Source organism: Pygocentrus nattereri, chromosome 26 (assembly GCF_015220715.1).
Source record: "Pygocentrus nattereri isolate fPygNat1 chromosome 26, fPygNat1.pri, whole genome shotgun sequence".
NCBI lineage: Eukaryota > Metazoa > Chordata > Actinopteri > Characiformes > Serrasalmidae > Pygocentrus > Pygocentrus nattereri.
In genome coordinates, this window is record NC_051236.1 from 31,258,019 (window position 1) to 31,282,125 (window position 24,107).

Genomic DNA, 24,107 nt, shown 5'->3' on the forward strand with positions numbered 1-24,107 from the left:
AAGATTAAGAGACCCTTATTAGTCCCACAATGGGGAAATTTCACCTCCGCATTTAACCCATCTGTGAAGTGAAACACCACATACACACTAGTGAATACACACACACTAGGGGGCAGTGAGCACACTTGCCCAGAGCGGTGAGCAGCCCAATCCGCAGCGCCCGGGGAGCAGTTGGGGGTTAGGTGTCTTGCTCAAGGATACCTCAGTCATGGACTGTCGGCTCTGGGGATCGAACCGGCAACCTTCCGGTCACAAGGCTGGATCCCTAACCTCCAGCCCACGACTGCAAATTATTGGGATATCCACCAAACAAGTTTTTGTTCTTTACAAACAGAGAAAGTTAGTTTTGGCTTGAAATGATATTGTGACAAAGTTAGCAAGTTATATGATTGCAATGAGATACTCAAGTTCCTGGCAGCTGCTATCTGGCTCCTTTCTGCATTAGCTCCACTTCGTTAGTAAGTAGCTGAAGTCCTTTAAAATGTCTTCAGCACATGTCCCGTAATTCAAAACAGGAGATCTCTTTAAAAGGCATGTTTACAACAATTATATATATATATACACACACACACACACACACACACACACACACACACACACACACACACATTATTTATTTGTTGTTGTTCTGGCTACAGAAGCCTTATAAGCCTACAGGTTTACATTTTTTACTTCATTTTTTCCATGATAACAAGTTACTTTTATCTATTTTCTTGAGCTCACAAGTCTTTATTATCTTCTCCACTAACATTCTGGAGAGCTTGTTTTTCCCTTTGTTAGGGACTATAACCATGTTGTTATCTCAAGACAACTGCAATTGGTTTTATTCGAGATCTTAATAAAATGAATATCAGAATAATGACATTTGTAACATAGTGATGATTAAATATTTAGCTCAAGATCTTGAGAAAACATATAAACTCTATGTGTTTTCACCGGAAAACAGAGCAAATAAATTATATGAATTTGTGGATTTGTAGGGCTGACATATGTTGAATGTCTATAATAGTTATTATAAGGGCTCTTGTAATATGAGCACCAGTTATGACATGACATTTGGCAAGTGTAAAACCAAAATGGTCAGGGAGAGATAATGGAGAATTGTGAAATATTTAGCCACCGGCTTGCTGATGCAGCTGGGGGAAGGGTGTCTGCGTCCACTCAGAAGCAAGATCCATGCTGCCAGGCAAGATAGATTAAAATTCAAAAGCAAAACTAATATGCCCTTTGAAGAGAGAAAGCGTGTGTGTGCGTGTGTGTGTGTGTGTGTGTGTGTGTGTGTGTGTGTGTGTGTGTGTGTGTGTGTGTGTGTGCATAAGAATAAGAACTTACACCTCCAGGCTGTAACTCATTTCAATATGTAAATACTTCACTACCAACAGTAAATTTAGGTTGGATAACATATTCATACCACACATATTTTAAAGTTAAAAGAAATGATGCGACTCCAGCTGACATCATTGTGTCATTAAAGCACGTATTCTGCTTGTTTATATCATCTACTTGTAGCATGCGAAAGATGATAGGAACATAATTTGTATTTGTTGCACATCTGTAGCTTTGCAAATGCAAAAATAAAAAGATAGATTAGTAGTATGGGAACTATAGATTAGGTAAATAAATAAATAAATAAAGTTAAATTAAGCCAAAAGTGCTTGCAGTGCAGTATACAGAAGATCAGGAATTGTCCATGCAGTCGTCAGAAACATAGTGGACAAGTGATTGGAAAATGGTCAGAAAATAACAGTAGATTATTTTACATGAGCTGCTTGTGTGTGTGTGTGTGTGTGTGTGTGTGTGTGTGTGTGTGTGTGTCTAATAAGAGAGACGAGCACTCCTAATGCCTTATGGCAACTCATGTACAGCTGATAAGACAATATTTCATTTGAGGTCAGGGCCAATAAAACACCTTTTCAACACCACAGAGATGAATCAGGCCTGACTCCCATATTCAGAATGCACCACACGAACACACATGACCACACACACACAGTATGACTGTAAACTGCGTAGGCAGGGACAGAGTAGAGACAATCTTAACCTGTCATTAATGATGAAAATAGCCGTCTGAAAGAGTAAGGCTGCTTATTACAATGGATAAATCGGCAGGAGCAGCTACTGAACCAATCTAACGGCCGGCCCTTCAGCCACACAGCCAATACTTTCAATAAACTGGCAATAGAAATTAATCTCAGATCATTATTCGCAGGACGTTTGGGAAATAACAAATGCAGCCTGATGCAGTTGAGGAATTCACTTGCTTTCTGTGTTATGAAGAGAATGAGAACGACAGCAATAACTCAAACAGGACTTGGAATTCAGAGTATACTATTCTATCCAGATGCACAAGGAATTTGTGGCGGCATCAGCAAAACTTCCACTCATAATATACAAAATATGTAAAATACACAATAATAGTCAAGTTGCAAAATCATGTGCAGTCAGTGTTATGTACAGTTCCATTTTACATTTTTCTTGTATTTTATTTTTTTTCTCTAAGGTCCACTTGTGGTGTTTGGGCAGGTTAATGTACCAAAAACATCATACCTTATTTTTACACTACCATTTTTTACCCCTTAGAATTAAAAGGCTTTTCTAATACCCTTTGACTGATAAACTATGAATAAACTGAAGACACTTCTTCACTATTTTATGATATGACTTTAGCACGTATAGGCAGGGCTAAGCTGCTGAGGTATGTAAATATATGAATTTCAAGACATCAGAAAAAAAAATCAAATGTAGGCAGCTTAGGTTTCATATTTAGCTTGGGAAGAGAATATTTTGAGGAATTAAAAACTACTACTCATTATTTGTTCATTTACTACTCTTTGTATATTTTTGCCTCATGGTGTTATGTCATATTTCATACAAGTTTTGTGTGTGTGTGTGTGTGTGTTGCTATGTATTTATTGTTACTGTTATTGCATCTTGGCCTGAAAAACTGAAAAAAGACTAAATGTTTTTTGGACATGGTATCTCCAAAACAATAACTTTACAGAAGAAGGGAAAACATACTTGTATGTTATATGTAAATCAATGGAATCAGACTCTTCTTTCCCCAAGTCATTTTGAGTCTTTTCTTTTAGCCCATTTATCATGAAATTTCCATACAATGTAAAGGATAACAGGCATTTTCAAAGTATGTCAAAAACTGAAAAGCAACAAAAATGGAAATACAAGTTTTTCTTCAGACAATAGCAATATGTATACATAGTGTATATTTCCAGTAGGTAAAAGTCAGCCTATGTGGCTGACAGGAAAGAATTCAGGAGGATTATTGTCAAGTATATATATTACATAAAGGAAATTCTGTGTTTAGCCTTTTTTTCTACAGGCCCCCTATTACCTATCAATTACAATATTTTTAGCTTATTTCAATTAAATAAATATTTTCCTGACAACTCTGTTTTTTAGATCAACAAGGAAAATGTTGGGACTTGAATTGCTAGTGAGTAATGAGTGAAAAGGGGAAGGGCTGTGCCAAGACAAAACTGATCTCTGCAGGTTTCTTCACATCAAACAATTGTGCACGACTACCAAATTTTTTTTTTAAAATATAATAAAATCAATAAATATATGAAATATAGATATGAAAAGGCTGTTGTCATCTCCAGACAGCTGAAAATATTAACACCCCTAAGCAATCCAAAATTAGTTACTTGGTTGCCCTGGTTGTCAGAACAGCTCACACTAAGTAAATTTTCCCATAGACAAAATAGGCTTAGATTTGGAATTCCTTATTTAGATGTGTCACAGGCCTACAGAATAACACACAACCTCAGGGATTCAAACACAACTTTTTTCAGTGTGAGTAAGAGACAGTGAGAGACAGAGAGAGAGAGAGAGAGAGAGAGAGAGAGAGAGAGATTAAGAGTGAGTCTTGAGTGTGTATTATGAAATAGAGAGAGCAGAACTGTCTGAAAAAAGGCCCATGTGATTTCAAACCCCTTTCAGATCCTGTGTGGGACATATTTCTCATTTCAGTCAGGCCTGCAGTAAATACCTCACTTTGCCCACGCTGCTCCTGTCATGACCTTTGACCTCTGCCTGCTCTCCCATACTCCTCCACTCAAGGCCGACCGGTGCTGCGGGATGGACGGCAGCCTTGTAATTCACGAGCCTCCAGAAGCGCCTGCCAGAGCGTATTGATTTTTGTTTCCCCAATCTCCAAGAGAGAGGCTGAGAAAAGATTAAAAACACTGTCAGTCTGCAGCTGAATAAGGATAGTGCACAGGGGAGATAGCTACAGAGAGAGAGAGAGAGAGAGAGAGAGAGAGAGAGAGAGAGAGAGAGAAAGAGAGGGAGAAAAAGGGGGATGGAGAGAATGAGAGACAAAGGAAAAGAGAAGGGAAAGAGAGATAGAAGGAAGGAAGAAAAAAGAGATGGAGAGGGGGAAAAAGATGGAGAGAAAACAAGAAAGAGAAAGGAAATAGACATAGTGGGACAGAAACAGAAAAAGAGAGAAACTGAGAAATGAGTAATGGAGAAGAGACAAGAAGGGAAAAGGACAATAAAGGGGAATGGCAGAAAAAATAAGGGAGAGGTCAGGGCAAAGGCAAGTCCTTTTTTGTCTTTGTGTAACTTGGTCTGCTAGCTGGAAGGACACACACACACACACACACACACACACACACACACACACACACACACACACACACACACACACAGAAATTAACCCTTGAATACCTAGTTTTACTACTCATCTCCCACCCAGGACTATTATCGCTTAATTAATGATAAAGTGTTTACTTTGTTTGTTTATATAACAGGGAGAACACACACTGATCAACAATATGATGAAGGATTTGCCAGATTTAAATGGTTAATTTTTATCCTTTTACTTTAGTGTCAGTGACTCAACTAATTCTATACAGACTCCCCACGTCCCTCTACTGTGATGTAAATTCCTTTTCACAGTAGCCTGTAAAACATACCTCAGTTGAACCATGTCTGTTTTTCTTCAGTAAAGCTGATTAAATATATTTTAATGCAAACATGTATTATTTACAAAAACAGAAACAAAGTGTTTTTTTGTTCTTAAAGAATGCCTAGGGTTTAAGATCCTGTGGTGTCTCTGAAATGAACCCATGAACATACTGACAGCTGGGGATGGGTATTGAGAACAGGTAATAACTGTTCCTGACTGGTCAGTACAGAAGTATTGATTAAGCCCCTGAACAAAGGGTGCTGCTATCTGCATTTATGGAATGGCAATTCATTCTACATAGCAAGCATTTTCAAATGGCTAAAAGGGCATGATGTTCAAAAGTACGGGCTTACTTAACCAAATTATATGATAATGCAGCTAAATAAAATTCATTGTGACATTCGGGTTCTTGTCATGGAGCCTACTGTAAAAGTTAGAGGAGGATAATGCAGGTCTAAAATTACAAAACCTCCACAGGATTTTGTTTTTTCACATAAATCACCTAAAATACTAAAAAAAATTACAAAAAAAAACTAACAGAAAACAAAACATTCTAGGCTTCACATTTAAAGAAATCTAAAAGATCTTTAAACATTTTTTCTTTGCTAAGAATTGTATGTATTATTTTGACAAGTTGAAATTTGGGGGTTAGGGATTAAGACAGCCACATTTCAATAAAAAGTACCTTATAAATGATGATTTTTGTAAAGGGTTTAGGTAGATCATAACAGTTTGGTCATGGTTTGAACTAATTCTGCAAAATGGTCATAAAATATAAAATATAAACAAAGTGATGAATTGACTTACTTGATTAAAATGTTTGATTCCGGTGCACTCTCTCTCTCACACACACACCCACAAACACACTCCTCTTCAGGTGATGTATAGTGCCTCTAATGGTCATCTGGTCAAGCAGAGCCACAAATTCTGCAGGAGAACACATCGACACCCTGGTGCATCATTAGCTTTTAATCACATAAGCAACATATGTTTCAATCCCCACAGCGCAACAGCACTGGCCACCAACCAAACACAAACACCATCCAGTAAAAAAAAAAAAAATTGAAACACATTCATGGTGGAGAGATACATGCAGGGCAATTTAAGGCAAAAGAGTACCCAACGAAAGCTTTTCAGATCTATGCTATGCTGCTGTTTCCAAAAAAGTTGGAATGCTGTGCAAAAGGTAAATAAAAAGAGAATCCAATGGTGCGCAAATCATTTAAACTCTATATTTAACTGAAAAGTGTACAAAAATCATGTATCAAAACAATATATGGCCATTCTGAATTTGATGCCTGCACGCTTAAAATAAGTTGGGACAGGGCTTGTTTACCACTGTGTTACATCACCTTTTCTTTTAACAACAGTCTGTAAGCATTTGGGAACTGAGGAGACTCTGCTGTAGTTTTGAAAGTGAAATGTTTTCACAGTCTTGTTATATATAGGAATTCAGTTGTCAGCATTTCGGGGTCTTTGTCAGATTTTTTTATTTCATAATGCTCCAAATATTTTAATTAAGTCTAGACTGCAAGCAGACTTGGACTATTTTACTACGGAGCCATGCTGAAGTGAGGGAACGTGGTTTGCCATTGTCTTGCTGAAATAAGCAATGCCTTCCCTGAAATAGGCGTTGTCTGGATGGAAGAATATGTTGCTAACAGACCTGTATATATTGTTCAACATTTATGGTGCCTTCACAGATAGACAGGTCACCCATGCCATCTGCACTAATGCATCCCTATACCATCATGGATGCTGGCTTTTGAACAGTGCACTGATAACATGACAGATGGTCCTTCTTCTCTGTGGTCCAGAGGACGCAGCATTCATGAATTTCAAAATTTCATTGGGCAGACCTCAGGACACTTTTCCATTTCATCTCAGTCCATCTTAATTGTGCTCAGGCCCAAAGAGGTCAGTGGTGTTTCTGGATCCTGTTTATGTATGGTTTCTTTTTTGCATGGTAGAATTTTAACTTGCATTTCTGAATACAGCGGCAAACTGTGCTCACAGATGAAGCTTTTCAGAGGTGTTCCTGAGGCCATGCAGTGATTTAGACTACAGAATTGTGTCTGTTTTAATGCAATACTGCCTGAGGGCCTAAAAATCATGCACAGCAAGTATAGAGATTTCTCTGGATTCCCTGAATCTTTTAATGATGTTATGTACCGCAGATGATGAAATCCCCAATTCTATGTTGAGAAATATTATTCTTAAATTCTTGATGAACCCCTTCCTATCTTTACTTCTGAAAGAATGAGTCTCTCTGGGATGTTCTTTTTATACCCAGTAATATTATTGACCTATTAAAAATGAACCTAATTAGTTTTTTTTTTAGCATTACACAACTTTACTAATTTCTGTGGCCCCTGTTGCCCCTTTTGTTAATGTGTTGTTGGCATCAAATTAAAAATTAGCATACTACATAAAATAGCAAAAATTTTCAGTTTTAACATTTTATTTGTTTTGTTGTTAATTTCAATTAAATATAGGGGTAAATGATGTGCATATTGCATCCTGTTTTTATTTACATTTGGCAGAGCATTCCACCATTTTTGAGGTTGTAGAAATTTAGAAGACATGTAGTTTCACTGGTCATTTTGGATAGTAAATAAAATGGCTATATTTGCATCATAGATATTGCAACCCCTGGTTCCTATCAACACCAGTTTAAAGACAATTAGGGTAAAATTCTGTACAGAGCACATACAATTTACATCTGAACCATTTCATTATACAGGATCTTTTTAAATATTGGTGGAATTTCCCAGTTTTAACCCCACACTTTAGTTCCTTAGACTCATAACCACACACATATCTTACAATTTCATAATTATTAAGTCATCCTTTGATACATGTTGTAGCCTACCTGTAAACTTTAATACATGTGCTGTATAAATAAAATGTATTACTACTAAATGTATGATTAGTATTATCGTTAAATCACTCTCTTTTTCACTCTCCCTTATACCTAATACAGGCCCACTGGACTGTGGCAGTTATCTGAGAAAATATATCCTGCTTCCAAATCTAATTTTGCTGTTTGGAGCTTTCAACAGACAGCGAATGCATAGCAGCGGAGCAAAGAACAAGCAAGTCTTCACATTACAGCACACAATGGCCCACTGTAAAAGCCATACATTCCCCACTGAGCCATCAGAGACAGCAAGGATGGACCATATGAGCCCATTAAAGCACAAAACTGACTGCCAGTGAATATAATAAATGTAATAAACTTTCTTCTGCTGATTCCAATCAGAGTACTTTTTTTCAAATGATAAAACTTACTTTTACACAGGTAGACTCATATTTGTGAGGAGAGTAATCTACTTTGCTTCAGGTTCATTTAAAGAAGCCAATTTTTTAGGAAGTCCACTAACACAGAATCCATGGATTCGTGTACCAAGCCTGTAACTTTTACATGATAATTTTTTGCAACTGCTCTATCCTCCAGAATTAAACAGGCCATTTTCGTAACTGCGCCTTGTAGTGTGCCTTATTAAAAAACAATTTAAAAATCTCCAGCAACTGCAGAGAACTGGTTTGCAGACTACAAATACATGATTCTTACCTTGTCAGCTGCACAAATCAGACTCTTTTACCCACTTCTGCATCTAACAAATAGCCTGTGATCACAAGCTTTGAAAACAAACACTATCATTATTAAACCAGTCAATTGAAGACTCAGGATAAGGTCCATCTGCTCAAAATATGGCTTGATTAATTTGGCTTTGAGAGGCAGAGCCTTAGAGCTATGATCAATATATGCGTGGTCACCTGCCAATACTGCACTGACTGAGTAATTAGCCAATAGGCTGCAGCAGTGGCTGGCAGATATGGCCAGGGGAATGAAGTTATGAGTGGAAACCTGCCAAGAAAAGATCATTTAATGGTAAAATTTGCATTTTACCTGAAAATTCACACCTGGTTGAAAACTAACAAAACATTTGTCAAAAAGATTCAGTGTCCTAAAATAAATATTTTTGTAAACAGTACTCTTGCCCTTTCACCTTGATGCAAAGAAATTTACATGTTTTTGTTGATTTTGTATGTGAAAATGATTTTATCGGCAATGTTTATTGTGGGATCATTCAGAAGTGGGTCAAGCAAGCAAGCAAAGTTAATTTATATAGCGCTTTTTACAACAGGTGTTGTCACAAAGCAGCTTTACAGAACAATCAGTATTACAGAAAGAAAAATAAAAGAAAATCTGGGTCCAAGACCCCATGAGCAAGCCAGTGGTGACAGTGGCAATGTCAACATTGAAACATAGTAAATTCTGTTTAATCTGCTTCATTTTTTAGACACTTAACAAAAACACACAATATCTCACAAAAGTGAGTACACCCCTCACATTTCTGCAAATATTTTATTATATCTTTTCATGGGACAACAATATAGAAATGAAACTTGGATATAACTTAAAGTGGTCAGTGTGCAGCTTGTACAGCAGTGCAGATTTACTGTCTTCTGAAAAGAACTCAACAGACAGCCATTAATGTCTAAATAGCTGGCAACACAACTGATTACACCACATACTGAACATGTTCAAATTGTGCTCAATTTGTGTCCAAAGAGTGTCCAAAGAGTGTCCAAAGAGTGTCCAAAGAGTGTCAATATTTTGTGTGACCACCATTATCTAGCACTGCCTGAACCCTCTTGGGCATGGAATTCACCAGAGCTGCACAAGTTGCTACTGGACTCCTTTTCCACTCATTTGACATCATGGAGCTGGTGGATGTTAGACACCTTGCGCTCCTACTCTTTCTGCTTGAGGATGCCCCACAGGTGCTCAATTGGGTTTAGATCTGGAGACATACTTGGCCAGTCCATCATCTTTACCTTCAGCAGGACAAATGTCATCTTGGAGGTGTGTTTGGGTTCATTATTGTGTTGGAAAACTGCCATGTGGTGCAGTTTCCGAAGGGAAAGGATACTTCTCACCAGGGCACCACCACACATGATGGACACCATCTGAGCCAAGCAAGTTTATCTTGGTCTCGTCAGACCACAGGACGTGGTTCCAGTAATCCATATTCTTGTTCTGCTAGTCTTCATCAAACTGTTTGCAGGCTTTCTTGAGCATCAACTTCAGGAGAGGCTACCTTCTGGGACGATGGCCATGCAGACCAAGTTGATGCATCATGTAACATCTGGTCTGAGCACTGAAAGGCTGACCTTCCGCTTTTTCAACCTCTGCAGCAATGCTGGCAGCACTCATGTGTTTATTTTTTGAAGCTAACCTCTCGACATGCCGCTGAACATGTGGACTCAACTTCTTTGGTCGACCTTGGCGAGGCCTGTTCAGAGGGGAACCTGTCCTGGAAAACTGCTGTATGACCTTGGCCACCGTGCTATAGCTCAGTTTCAGAGTCTTAGCAATGTTCTTATAGCCTAGGCGTCTTTGTGGAGAGCAACAATTGTATTTCTCACATCCTCAGAGTTCTTTGCCATGAGGTGCCATGTCGAATATCCACTGGCCAATATGAGCAAATTACACCCAAAACGCCAAATTTAATATCCATTCACACCTGGAACCTTGTAACTCTAACGAGTCACATGACACCAGGGAGGGACAACGACCCAATTAAGCACAATTTGGACATGTTCACTGTGAGGTGTAGCCACTTGTGTTGCCAGCTATTTAGACATTAATGGCTGTGTGTTGAGTTTTTTTCAGAGGACAGTAAATCTGCACTGCTATACAAGCTGCACACTGACCACTTTAAGTTATATCCAAGTTTCATTTCTATATTGTTGTCCCATGAAAAGATATATGTATTATATATATATATAAGATATATAAGTATTCACTTTTGTCAGATACTGTGTATATATACATATACACACATGGAGTGTACACCAACTGGCCACTTCATTAAGTATAAAGTAGTGAGTATACACCTCCGTGAGTTAGTTGTCCATTTAACCAGATCATCAGCTCCACTTACCATGTAGGTGCATGTTGTCATTCTCCAATTACAGATTGTAGTCCTTTTGGTTTTCTGTGTACTTTGTTAGCCTCCTTTACACTGTTCTGAAATGGCCAAGACCAACAGAACCACAGAGCAGTGCCTAAAACTCGACCTTATGTCTTTGGGTACAAGTAGATGGAGAGGCCCAGCCATGTCTTTGTGCTAGCCTGTTCATATGGCTATAAAACTTTGTGTTGTCAAGCACAAATTATTTCAACTTTTGATATCAACACAATAGTCATTACTCCATTAGTACTTAATAATCAACTATATATTACTATAATCTATATCAGGAGCCATAGACCAGAGAAATTCGTGAGATTTCTTAATGAGATCTCAGCATGCGTGACAATGGAGTTGCTTGTTAAGAAAGAAAAGTTACATTAGAACATTTGAGCTCAGTGCATATCTCAGCTCTACATCTCAACACAGCCTGCATCACTTACCTGAAGCGATCAAAAGACGCTAATTTGACAGAACTAATTGCGATACAACAGTAGATCTATAAATAGCCATTAGGATGGCTGATTGCACCTGAGAGAGGGAACTCAGCACTGTTGTTTTGACAGGAATATGACAGAATTTAATGACAAGCCTACCACTAACACATACTGTGAATAGGTACAACTATGGATCAGAAACTCCTGTTGATGCTTTCTACAAAGAACCTGTCTTATAATTAAATATGCAATCCACTGTTTATTTTTACCTGCACGATGAATCCTTAAGTATACAAGGCACAGATGTGAATGTAATGAAAAGTGAAGTCAGTGCAAAACTCCCTTCTGATAGCCTGCGCTTGACTGAAACAGTGAAGCAATCAATCATATCTTTTTAAATAATTTATGTCAAAATGTCATGAAAAACTGTTGAAATGATTTAAAATACATAAAATATATATATATTTTTTTCTTTTAAATGTTAGGAAAAGTATTTGGATAAATTAATAGAAACAATTTGGCGATATGAAGTATTGCACAGAAATTGATGATCTAGAAATCTGCTGCAGTCCCAATTTCAAATATGCTCATTTGCTCAGTCCATATCTCAGTTCTTTTTCGACCCCTCAATACATTTAAGCTAGGTAAGCAAGAGCTGTAGAGCACTGATTACCTTGCTCAGGTGTGTTGGAGCTCAAATGTAATACAAATGGGGACAGTATTCTGGTATTCTGATTTCTTATTTCCACATAAACAAGCAAGGAAGCAATCTCCTCTTCAGATTTATCTTGGCTAAAACTGTTGTCTTCAATCATACTCCTGGAGACATGGATGCGAGAACGTGATGTCATGCAAAATAATTTGTCTTTTTATCATTTGAATTTTTGGAATAATTAACAAGCAGAATGTGTCAGAAAGTGCACTAAGGTGGCAAGAGATAACACTATATACATAAAACACACATCAAACTGCTGATACCCACCTAAATCTGCTTATGTTTTAGCAACACGCTAACAAAGTGGTGAATAGTGGCTGAATGAAGATGCAGAGTTAACCTACACAGCACATAGCAGCTGCATGTGTTGAAAACTTAAAAATAAAACCTAAAATAACTCCATCCTCCAAAAAGTGAACACATATGTCTTTACCTTGCTCAGGTTATTCAGATCAGTTCGATATAATTAAATGATTTTTGCAATTGCAGTTAAACCTGTTGCAGCCACTTACTGCATCCCTACCCTGAAACCTCTTGTGCTGCAGAGTTAAGTTCTAACTGTATTCTATTATACTTGCTAAATGTCCTATAAATGTCCTTGAAAAGCTGGATCAACTGAGTTAGATTTGGGTTGGAGGTGAAATCTGCAGGGGGGCAGGGGCTTGCCTTACCCTTGCCTGGACATATCTTGTACGATTCTTTTTCAAAGCAAAATATTTACTGCTCTGAAGAACAGCTGAAATGGGGCAATAAGCAAGTGCACTGAAAACTTGCATTCAAATATTAGTTTCTATTTTTATCCAAACATTTTTGTGTAGTGTGTAAAATGTTTATATTTTGGAGTAGAAGGTAGTGACAAATTTATTTTTCATCACTGTTGAAACAACCTTGGGTCTGAATATTTTTCATCCATCCATCCATCCATTTTCCAAGCCGCTTCTCCGTTTGCCTATGAATTTGCCAAAACCAAAATAAGGTTTTGCTCTGACAGCAACAATGTGTTTATTTACATCTTGTTCATATGAAAGAAGAATTATTTTCCATTTCCATTTTGTGCTGATTTCCTCAGCAGTTGACATTGTGACTTTTAATTTGAGCCACAAAGTCCTAATTGAAACTTTCTCTGATGTTTTGCTGCTTGATTTGACACTGCCCTCTGCAAATGGCACAAAATCGATAGAGCTGTAGCCCAACTGAGGGAGCCTAATATAAAACATACACACACACACACACACCCACACACACACACCCACACACAGACACACACACACACACACACACACACACACACACACACACAGAACTAGGGTTAAGTGATCTGTCTTGGACATACACAGACACTAAAAGAAAATCCCACTTATTTCCATCTTCACTACATTCATAGAATATTGTGTTTTACAGTTTATTCCGGGAATATTCTGTTTAGCTAATAGCTGCTATAAAGTGGTTAAATCGCTGATTTGTAACTTATGATTTTTTGGTTAAAATTGAAATAAGTAGAATACTGAAAGGATAAAAAGAGGGGAAAGAAAAAGAGGTTAAGAAGTATATATATATATATATATTTTTTTTTTTTTTTTTTTTTTTTTTTTTTAAAGATATATGACATGGTCCAAAGAATTCCTGCAAAATCCAGTTCAAACACCTCTGAATTTTAATTGATTGTTTCAGACTTGAAACGCTGCTGTGGGTCTCCTTGCCAAGTCTGAAACAATCAATTAAAATTCAGAGGTGTTTGAACTGAATTTTGCAGGAATTCTTTGGACCATGTCATATGTCTTTACATATCACATACACAGACTCAAAAAGATGTGAAGGTCTCAGATGTAAAATCAACATTTTGCTAATGAAGATATGATGAAAATAGCAGCTAATTCACATGGAAGACATGTTCTTCACAAAGTTTTTTTCTCTTTGAACATAATTTCAGTGCACTCACAATCATCAGATTAATTGGTGAAGGAGTCTGAAGCATGACGCTGCAAAATGTTCCCATGCAATTATATATTTTGTGCAGTTACAAAATTTTGCTTTAAAATAGATCGGTGACAGTGGTTTCCACAAAAAAAAGACAAATGAGAGACCCTTGATACACGTTTCAATTTCAATGCACTGTTTCAAATTATTGAATGATTATTGAAATCATTACACTCTAACTACTTAGCCCAATGAAAATAATGAATGAATAATTATGCTGCAACATTTTGCTTAAGGTGCAGTTTAGTAAAATTAGCAGCATTTAAATACATAGTGAATTTTATATGCCTCGCATTATTTTATGTCTTAAACTGCAACACAGATCTACCACAATCAGAATACCAAATTGGCTGATTGCTGATTTGGAGTGATATGATCAAGCATCCCTAATATTGACTAATGCAGGCCAAATACACCAAGCCTTTTTTTACATCAGAAAATAGCCTTTGAATTTTTTCTTTGGCCAGAAATAATTTTTGAGTACAATTACAATTCTAATGAATTCTAAGATTCCAAAACCATTTCATTTACCTTCAACCCTGGTGTGTATGTGTCTGTGTGAGAGGTGGGGGATGGTTAGGAGAGGCTTAGTATCTGTCTATCTCTCCAGGGCATTGGGTGAGTCATTAATAAGAGCAGCGCTCACAGCGGCACAAAGAAATGGGCAGAAAATTCAAAACCAAACCGACACGTTGACCTCTCCTTTATTCTCACACGGTCGGGTCACTGACAATCTCGCAGCCGACGCTGCTCTGTTTGAGCTTGGGTGTATCTGAGTGTGTGTATGTGTGTGTGTGTGTGTGTGTGTGTGTGTGTGTGTGTGTGTGATGGCCAGCATGTTTCACCTTTATGCCATCCTATTGTTATCTCGTCTTACCATGAAGCATGAAGATGAAGCAAATGAGCGTGTTAGCAATTTAAGTTATTAATCATACTTTGATGCTAAAGAAATACTCCTGTGTTTTTCAACCTAATTTCTGTGTTCTATGTCTGTACCATATGGTTGATTACCATGTACAATAATATCCCTGTCCTTAGAATAGAATAGAGAGCCCATTGACTCAAAATACACCGATAATACAAGCCAGTGTTACAAATGTGGTGCATAAATACTAGGGTTATGCTTTATTTACAGTCCCCTAAGTTAGGTATTAACCTGGTACAGGTGAGGTACAATATACTTAGTTTGGGCAACATGATCGTAAGACTGAAATGCCCAACAGGTTCTAGATATTAACTGAGTAAGTATGGGGAGCACTCTCTGAAATGCTGGGTATTTATTTTGGATAAAATTATTTTAAGAGAGTCTAACTAAATTACACTGAACAGATTCTTGCTGTTAAGTTGATATAGTAAAATTCTTCATTTTACTGTAATGTCACTTATGTAAGACAAGAAAAGAAATCTGAAAAACCTTCAAGTGCTAGGCAAATTATATGGTGTAAAATGACAACACAAATATATGTTTTTCTGAAATCAGTAGTAAGGATCTAGTAAAACCACACTAAGAAACATTTTACAGCTCAGATTCAGTTTCATATGTACAACCTATATGAAAAGACCTATAGGTTCAGTGGTGGTTTTGGATGGTACATAAAAAGACTGTATTTGTGCTGTTGACATTATAACCACTGGTTCCTTTCACCAACACAGTTTCTCTACAATGAACCATTTTACATTAAACCACTCTTAATTACTTTGTTTAAATCTCAGCCATAGAATCATGCAGAAATGTTGAAAAACATTCTGTAAAATAAAAATGGTAGCTATATTAGGTCGAAAAACACTGGTATGTTCATTTAATGCACAGTACTACAAACAGCCTCCACTGGGCTGCTGTTTCAGTGACTTCATCTCATAATCACAGTAAAGTGCTTTACCCTGAATACCCATATAGAGCACCAGCACAGGGATAAAGGTCAAGGTATGGACGTGAATCCTGCTTGTGAAACTTGTTCTGCTAGCTTGCATCCCCAGGACTTAATGCACTTAGGCAAATAAAGAGTCGCCAAGCCATTTGGGGAAATGTAGAGCGATTAGGTGAGCTTGTGATTTAGAGGCAGTCTGTCAGAAAACCGCACAGCTGCCGTCACCTTGCTGGAGATGAAAATGGCTCCTGTAATGGCTCAGGCGACTGGACGGACAGACCATTATGGCGTGGCAACACAAAGAATAGAGAGAGTCAAAAAACATGAGGCGGTTGAATTAGCAAGCAAGTGGAGGACTGAGAATGGAGCGAAAGACTCAAGAACAGATGCTAATGCTAAGATTTCTGGGTAAAAGGCTTGTAACAAGGCATGAGTTCTCATAGGAAAGAAAAATAAAAAAAGAAATCTCCTTAATTTCTCTAGTTTCTCATAGACAACGAGACCAGAAATAAGACCAAAGACAAAGGAAACTTCTGAGATATTTGTCCTAACTAAAAGAGTCCAATAATCTCATATGTGTCTCCTTTTGAGTTTTAGTTGAGATCTCAAAAAACTCATGCATTGTGCTCAAATTTGACAAGATATCAACATTCATGTTTACTGCAACAGAACTTACAGAACCGACAGGAACTCAACCATTTCTAATCCATTTCTAAGGACTATACACACCAAAATAGGTAGCATACAAATTTGTACATTATAAAATGATACACTGTGCAAATACAGTCTGACATTTGAGGAAGTAAGAACTTGCAGAAAAATGTTCTTCGGTGACTACTTTACAGTTGCTTAATTTTGCAACATTATAGCATTCAAACATAAAAACATGCCAAACTACCCGTCCATCCATCCATCCATCCATTTTCTAAGCCGCTTATCCGTCAGGGTCGCTGGGAGGTGCTGGAGCCTATCCCAGCAGTCATCGACCAGAAGGCAGGATACACCCTGGACAGGTCGCCAGTCCATCACAGGGCAACATGCCAAACTATTTTATTTAAATGGCATTTTAGTAAATAACATTTTTGACAATTTATTTAATCAACATATATGATTGGATAGTTGTACCACCTGACATTTTTAGACTTTTGGAGGCATAAAGAAATTATATATGTATACACTGAAAATGGTGTATATATAACCTAAATCTGGTATAGATCAAGTCAAACCAGTCAATCACACTTTCTATAGCATTCACAATATAAAAATCTGCTTTTCCTTACCCTGCGATGGACTGGCAACATGTCCAGGGTGTATCCTACCTTCCGCCCAATGGATAGGCTCCAGCACCCCTGCACACCTGCTGCGAAACTATTAAATTGGAAAAGAAAAGGGAAAAAACACTAATCCTCCAGCTTAAAGTGTTTATGTGATAGAGCTGAGTTGGAGGCAATGTAGACTGATGAGTAGCAGCACTTGGATAAGTATCATGTTTTTTTTACATATTTGAGATGATTCCTCAAACTTGTAATGCCTCCATAGTATATAGTATACAGTATATAACAGCTTATTATAAATTTTGCACTGAGCATTTTTATGAGTATAACATAGTTTAAAGTACCCCAACGATGGGTACTGTCTGGGTGTACTTTTGCAATACACAGTAAAAATGTATTTTGTATCTGCACTTCTAGCTTTTTTCCATTTCCAGTTACCAAAAATAACAATATGTTGTTCTTTTGCCACAGAACAAGATAACTTACTGCATTTAAATCATAATACAATAGCTCATCTTTTACTTACAAACTCAAAAGTAGCATCTATTAATTCTGACATTGAGATGTAAAGGCAATAATAATTATTAGTAATAAGTCATTCAGAGTGATCTGTTATGAAATGGTGCATTGTAGAAAAAGGTACCAACTCCTTACAATGCCTGATTTTTTTTTACAGTGATAGTTATAGGAACCAGAGGTTGTGATATCTATGACACAAATATAGTCATTTTCCTCAATATTTATTCTTATTATCACTACTGTGAACAATTCTGACTTAGTAGGTTTATCTGGCATTTCACATCATACCACTCTGAATGATTTGTTTAAATTGTAATGATATAATTATGCAGGACAGTGGTCACCAACCCTGGTCCTGGAGATCTGTCTTCCTTTGAGTAGCTGTATCAGATGGATGAGTGTTTGGCAAGGGGCACAAACACATAAAAACAGTCTAAAAAGACCACAAAAAGGTCATGATGATTATTATAACCACAAAAGTACTAAAAGGATGGCATAAGGCCACTGATAGGTTTACTCTAAGTTAAAGTGTATAATTAATATGTATTTGTAGATGAATAGAGTTTGGTTAGGTTCAAATCCAATGTTTAATATATTTGCAATTCTCTGAAAAGGAAGACGTGTGTAAGCATTGCTCTGTTTCTGCTGTGACGATTTGAGTAATAAAGGAAATCTGTAGGCGAGCGAATGCACCTCCAGTCTGCAGTATGAGCTGGCTCTCGTTAATATGCCAACATCTCAATGCTTTCTGTAAACGAGCCTTGGCAATTAGCACTGGATTAATTGGTGTCTTTATCTCATTAGGGCCAATCAGATGCAAGTATGATGAGATTTGCTTGGCTTGGTGTTTGTTTAAGTGGATTGCTGTAATTGCTGTCATTATTACAGGCTCTTTAGCAAGGCGTGCTGAGCACTGTGGGGTGTGACTCGTCAAGCCCAACAGTGTGTGTGTGTGTGGATAGCCCCACAAAACACTGCTCTGTGTGCTGCTGTGGACCAGTGGTCATTAGCCCCTAACATAAACCCATTAACACACTCCCTCCTCTGGAGTGAGCTGCCTTTGTGATCATACCTAATTACTGCCCCACCTACCCAAACACAAAGTTTTACAAGCCCCATTCTGCTGGGTCTGGCAAACCAGGAGAGGCATGTGATCTTTAAAAAGCCCTGGGGTGTCTTTTGTCAGTGGTGATGGAGAAAAGGCTTTAAACCTGACACACACAGTTACATGTTCCCATACACAGAGTCTATTTAAAGCCTCTTTAACCTCTTTAACTAACCTCTGGCCGTCTCATTGTACAACTATCCTGTGACCTTGTAAACAAATAAAACTATAATGTTAATGTTATTTTGGCATTTAAGCACTTTTAAGTCTATCCAACCAACACTGATCTACTCTCAGCATGAGCCTCTGCTTTACAATAGCTTTTAAAAATCTACGCATATGATCTCTAAGAGAAGAGGAGAATTAAGGCGCTGACAGTAAGAATTGCAATGGAAAAATTAAAGCCATCGATTCTGTGGTGGACAAACTTTACGCAGGCTTGTAAGTCCGCTATGGGGACCAATCAACTTTTATGAACCTCATAACTATTTCACCCCTCTTAGCTTAACAGCTAGAGGCAGGTTGAGTGGCAGAGTGCTTAGTGTTACTTCTGGCTGTCTGAGCTGTGAGGGACAAAGAGAGCCATATCCATGGCTTTGTAACAACAGACTAATCCATACCTCTAAAACACAGATTTTCTCCTGCTTTTCACTTTACAACACATCAGGGTACAGACTTACCATGTCAATACCATATTCTGTGTAATACAGTCCAGACATCCTATAGGAAATCACAAAGCAAAAATCTTTGAGCAGAAAAAAAAAATCACCACACCAGTTCCCCACCAAACACAAACGTTCTGCAAAAAACACCATCATTCTCCAAAAATACCCCAATAGTATCTACTAGAGCGAAGCAACCCACATGGGGCAGTCAGTCGTGGGCTGGGGCAGTCATGGGCTGGAGGTTAGGGATCCAGCCTTGTGACCAGAAGGTCGCCAGAGCCGACAGCACATGACTGAGGTGTCCTTGAGCAAGACACCTAACCCCCAACTGCTCCCCGGGCGCTGCGGATTGGGCTGCCCACCGCTCCGGGCAAGTGTGCTCACTGCCCCCTTGTGTGTGTGTGCTCACTAGTGTGTATGTGGTGGTTCACTTCACGGATGGGTTAAATGCGGAGGTGAAATTTCCCCGTTGTGGGACTAATAAGGGTCACTTAATTAATTAATTAATAACATAACCCATCATCATTCTGTAATAAGCACCAATGTTCCCTGAGCTTTACTCACCAGAACATCTCACTAAGCACCAACATTCTCCACTAAAAATCATCATTCTCCAAGAAATCCCAAAATTCTTCACAGAATTTTCTAATAAATGGCAATATTCTCCATCAAACACCAAAAGTCTTGAACAAACACCATCATTCTGCATCAAACACCAACAATCACCACCAAGCATTTCATTTCCCATTAATAACAACATTCTCCGCCAAACACAAATCATGCTAATGTTGCAATTTTGATCGACAATGATCCAATGTGCACATGCTAGAGAATTCCAAAAACCATACACAGCTACGGTACACAAACCCAGTGTGTGAATTTGTTGGAGGATGTCAGGCCAGTGTGCTCTGGCCTTCAAACAGTGAGGGAGGAAGTTGTGTACCAGCCTGCTGAAAAAAGCCATCTTTTCTGCTTTTTCCTCAGAGCACTCAGGGACTGCTGCAACTGGCAGTGCAAGGTTTAGCACTAGAACAACAGAGGCTTTCAACAAACACAACTTCAAATGTACAATATGCACATTCACCATGCTGTCTGATAGTAAACCCAAAGCTAGTTCTGGAATGGTTGAGGTTCTATTTCAGCATTTGGACAATTCTTCTTGAACTCTTTTTTTCTTTTGGGAAAAAATTTGGGAAGAAAAAACGTCTCATCTTCTTGGGAGTACCATTCGAAGACCATTCAAATTTTGAACTGCTTTTCAGTTACATTAATCTTATATTTTGTTTGTATGAGATTGTTTTCTCCAATTGAAATTGTCAATATTTACTTTTCTTGAACATGTATTTTCAGAAGAGGGAAGATGAACACGTATTTTCAGAAGAGGGAAGAACACAGGGTAACATACAAGAGTGGAGGGAGGTGCACACAGGTGGATTATATCCTTAGCAGGAGATGCCACCTAAAGGAGACTGGAGATTGTAAAGTGGTGCCAGGGGAAAGTGTAGCAAGGCAGCATAGGGTGGTTGTCTGTAGAATGAGATTAGAAACAAAGAAGAGGAAGAGAGTGAAGACAGAGCCAAAGATTAGATGGTGGAAGCTGAAGGAGGAGGATTCAGGGAGAAATTGCAACAGGCCCTTGGGGGCAGTGAGGAGCTACCTGAGGACTGGGAAACTACAGCTAAGGTGGTGAGAGAAACTGGCAAGAATGTGTTGGGTGTTTCGTCTGGTCAGAGGAAAGAAGACAAGGAAAGTTGGTGGTGGAATGAGGAAGTCCAGGAGAGTATTCAGAAGAAGAAGGCAGCTAAGAAAAAGTGGGATAACCAGAGAGATGAAGGAAGTAGGCAGGAGTACTGTGATGCTAGTCGCATAGCGAAAAGAATGGTGGCAAAGGCAAAGGCTCAGGCCTATGATGAGCTGTATGAGAGGCTGGACAGTAAAGGAGGAGTAAAGGACTTGTATCATTTGGCTAAACAGAGAGATAGAGCTGGAAAGGATGTACAGCAGGTTAGGAAGATAAAGGATAGAGAGGGAAATGTACTAGTGAGTGAACAGAGAGTGAGGAGAACAACGGGGGGAGAGATAGTGGATCAGGAAGTGCAGAGAATTAGTAAGGTGGAAGTGAGGGCAGCTTTAAAAAGGATGAAGAATGGAAAGGCAGTTGGTCCAGATGTCATACCTGTGGAGGTATGGAGATGTTTAGGAGAGAAGGCAGTGGACTTTTTAACCAGGTTGTTTAACAAAATCCTGTATTGGGTTTAAATAGATCATAGCATAGTCTTTGTAAATATCTAATGTCTGAATCCTTAATTGTTTTTAAATAATTTTTGTTCCCACAGCTGACCAACAACACAATACAAACAAAATCTATCATCAAGCCATAATAATCCATAATTTAAAACACTGCTCAGTTTCACTCTTTCAAACTGTTTACAAACTCAGTGACAATTCAAATTGGACTCAGAGGGTGCAACAGTCTGAAAAGCTTGTTTACCTTGAACCTGCTTTGGAAATTTTCCTAGTCTGTAACTGGAAAGCCCACTTTTTGCCTGCAGGAAAAATACAAATCTAAAACATGATCAGGTAGGTATATATGGGAGACAACACAAAAGCAGGTCCAGTATGGATGTTGGAATTGAATGGGTTATTTACTGTAATGTTTAATTAATGAGTTCAGTGTAGTGATAAAGAATGCAGTATTGAAGAGCTTCACACAACAGTGAGAGTGACTCCAAATGTGTGCAATAAACGATTAGTATGAGTCATTTTGATCTACACAATGCTACGGGCTGCTTCTGCTTGCGGTCTCTGGCTCTCACTCACACATACACACAACCAAATACTCAAGCAGAAATATTAATGTCAGTGGCCAGCAGAAACATCACTACTTCTGAAAAAGTGAAAAAATTAGAGAAAAAGAAGTCTAGCGAGCAGAATCCTGAAAAATCCAGTATGGCTGCTGTCTTTGAAGTCAAATCTCTCTCTCTCTCTCTCTCTCTCTCTCTCTCTCTCTCACACACACACACACACACACACACACACACACACACACACACACACACACACATAATACACACACTTTCACTCTTTCATCAGTTCGATATGCCTTCATCTCTCCCTCTCCTCCCTCTGTTTGCTCCAAGGATGGTCTCTCTCTCTCTCACTCTCTCTCTCTCTTTCTTCATGTCTTTCTTTCACTCTCTTTTTCTCACTCTCTTTCTCTCTCTCTCTCTCTCTTTCTCTCTCTCTCCTCTCATTTGCTGCCTAGGCTTTGATTTTTGAGAACAACACTCAGTGTATCGCTCCATCTCGCTCCATCCTCATGCACATGCACAAGCATTCACTTCATACAGCTTTCATTTCATATACACTATTTATTTATTATTTATAACTAACCACTGCTGCTGTATGCTTGCAGAATACGCACCATGAGGCCAGCTAGAAATGCTCCAATCCTCATGCTGGAGTTTATCGTGCACTGTGCGCTCTGGGTCTTAAACCTACAAAGATAATGATGTGCTTCACTGAAAACAATGTTAGCATTCTCTTATAAAGACCTATCAAATAAATGTATTTTATTTCTGCCAGTAGATGATACAAAGAGGGCACATAGCATCTAGTAATTAAAGAGTTAGTGGAGCTCTAATCTGTTTATTAACCTTCAAACGCCACTGAATTTTAGCACACAAAAGAGAAGAAGAGATCGTATCTCTCCATCTCTCCTTCTCTAGATTATCTATTCATCTCTGTGCGTGCATCCATCCTTGTTTCTCTCTTTCTTTCTCTCTCTTTCTCTCAGTATGTGTGTGTGTGAATGTGTGTGAATGTGTGTAAAGGCTCATCCAACCCTCGGGCAGCATATGAATCATGAAAATGCCAAGTGCAAAGGTCACCAAGGCAACAGGGCACAGATGCCACGGCAACCAGGCCGAGACACCAGTTCATCAGAAAGCAAAAGAACGGCTACAGACACAGAAAACCATATTAATCCACAGAAAATCAGTCTAAAATGCTGTTAAGTGAACTATATGCCATTTTAAGCAAGTTGGCCTGTCTTAAATGGTTTAAAGGTATTCACTGTTATTTTACAGTTGTCTTAAAAAGAATGGTGAAGAGCAGGAAATTATTTTTTTCTCTTTCTAAAACCTAAAGTGAAACAAATGAAAAAGTAAAAACAGTCTAGAGATGTAGCCCAGACATGTAGATCTTTTCTTCAGAAAGATGAGTTGTAGTTTGACAGTGTTTGAGTAAAAAGGAATTAAGTGAAAAAAGTAAGATGAAAGTAATTAAGAAACCATGGTGTCTTCAGTAAATGTGTATTTTGGACTTGCGATTGATATTTGCTGTAAATAAAGTAGATCTAAATCTAGTCATTCTGACCACATACATGATCTTCTAATGCAGCCCAGCTGTGGCTGGTAGGAGGATAACCATCAAACAGCAGAAAGCATCACAGTGTTAGAAACTTTTAGCCAAAAAAGTTATTTTATGAACTCTTTTAAAAACTTCCTAAAAATATCACAATTTTATAAATAGCTTTCCTAATTTCAAGAGAGCATTTCCAACATCATGAATTAAGTTTAATCACAAACTACAGTCACAAACTGGGGGTAGATAGCCGCAGAGGACTTTTTCTCTG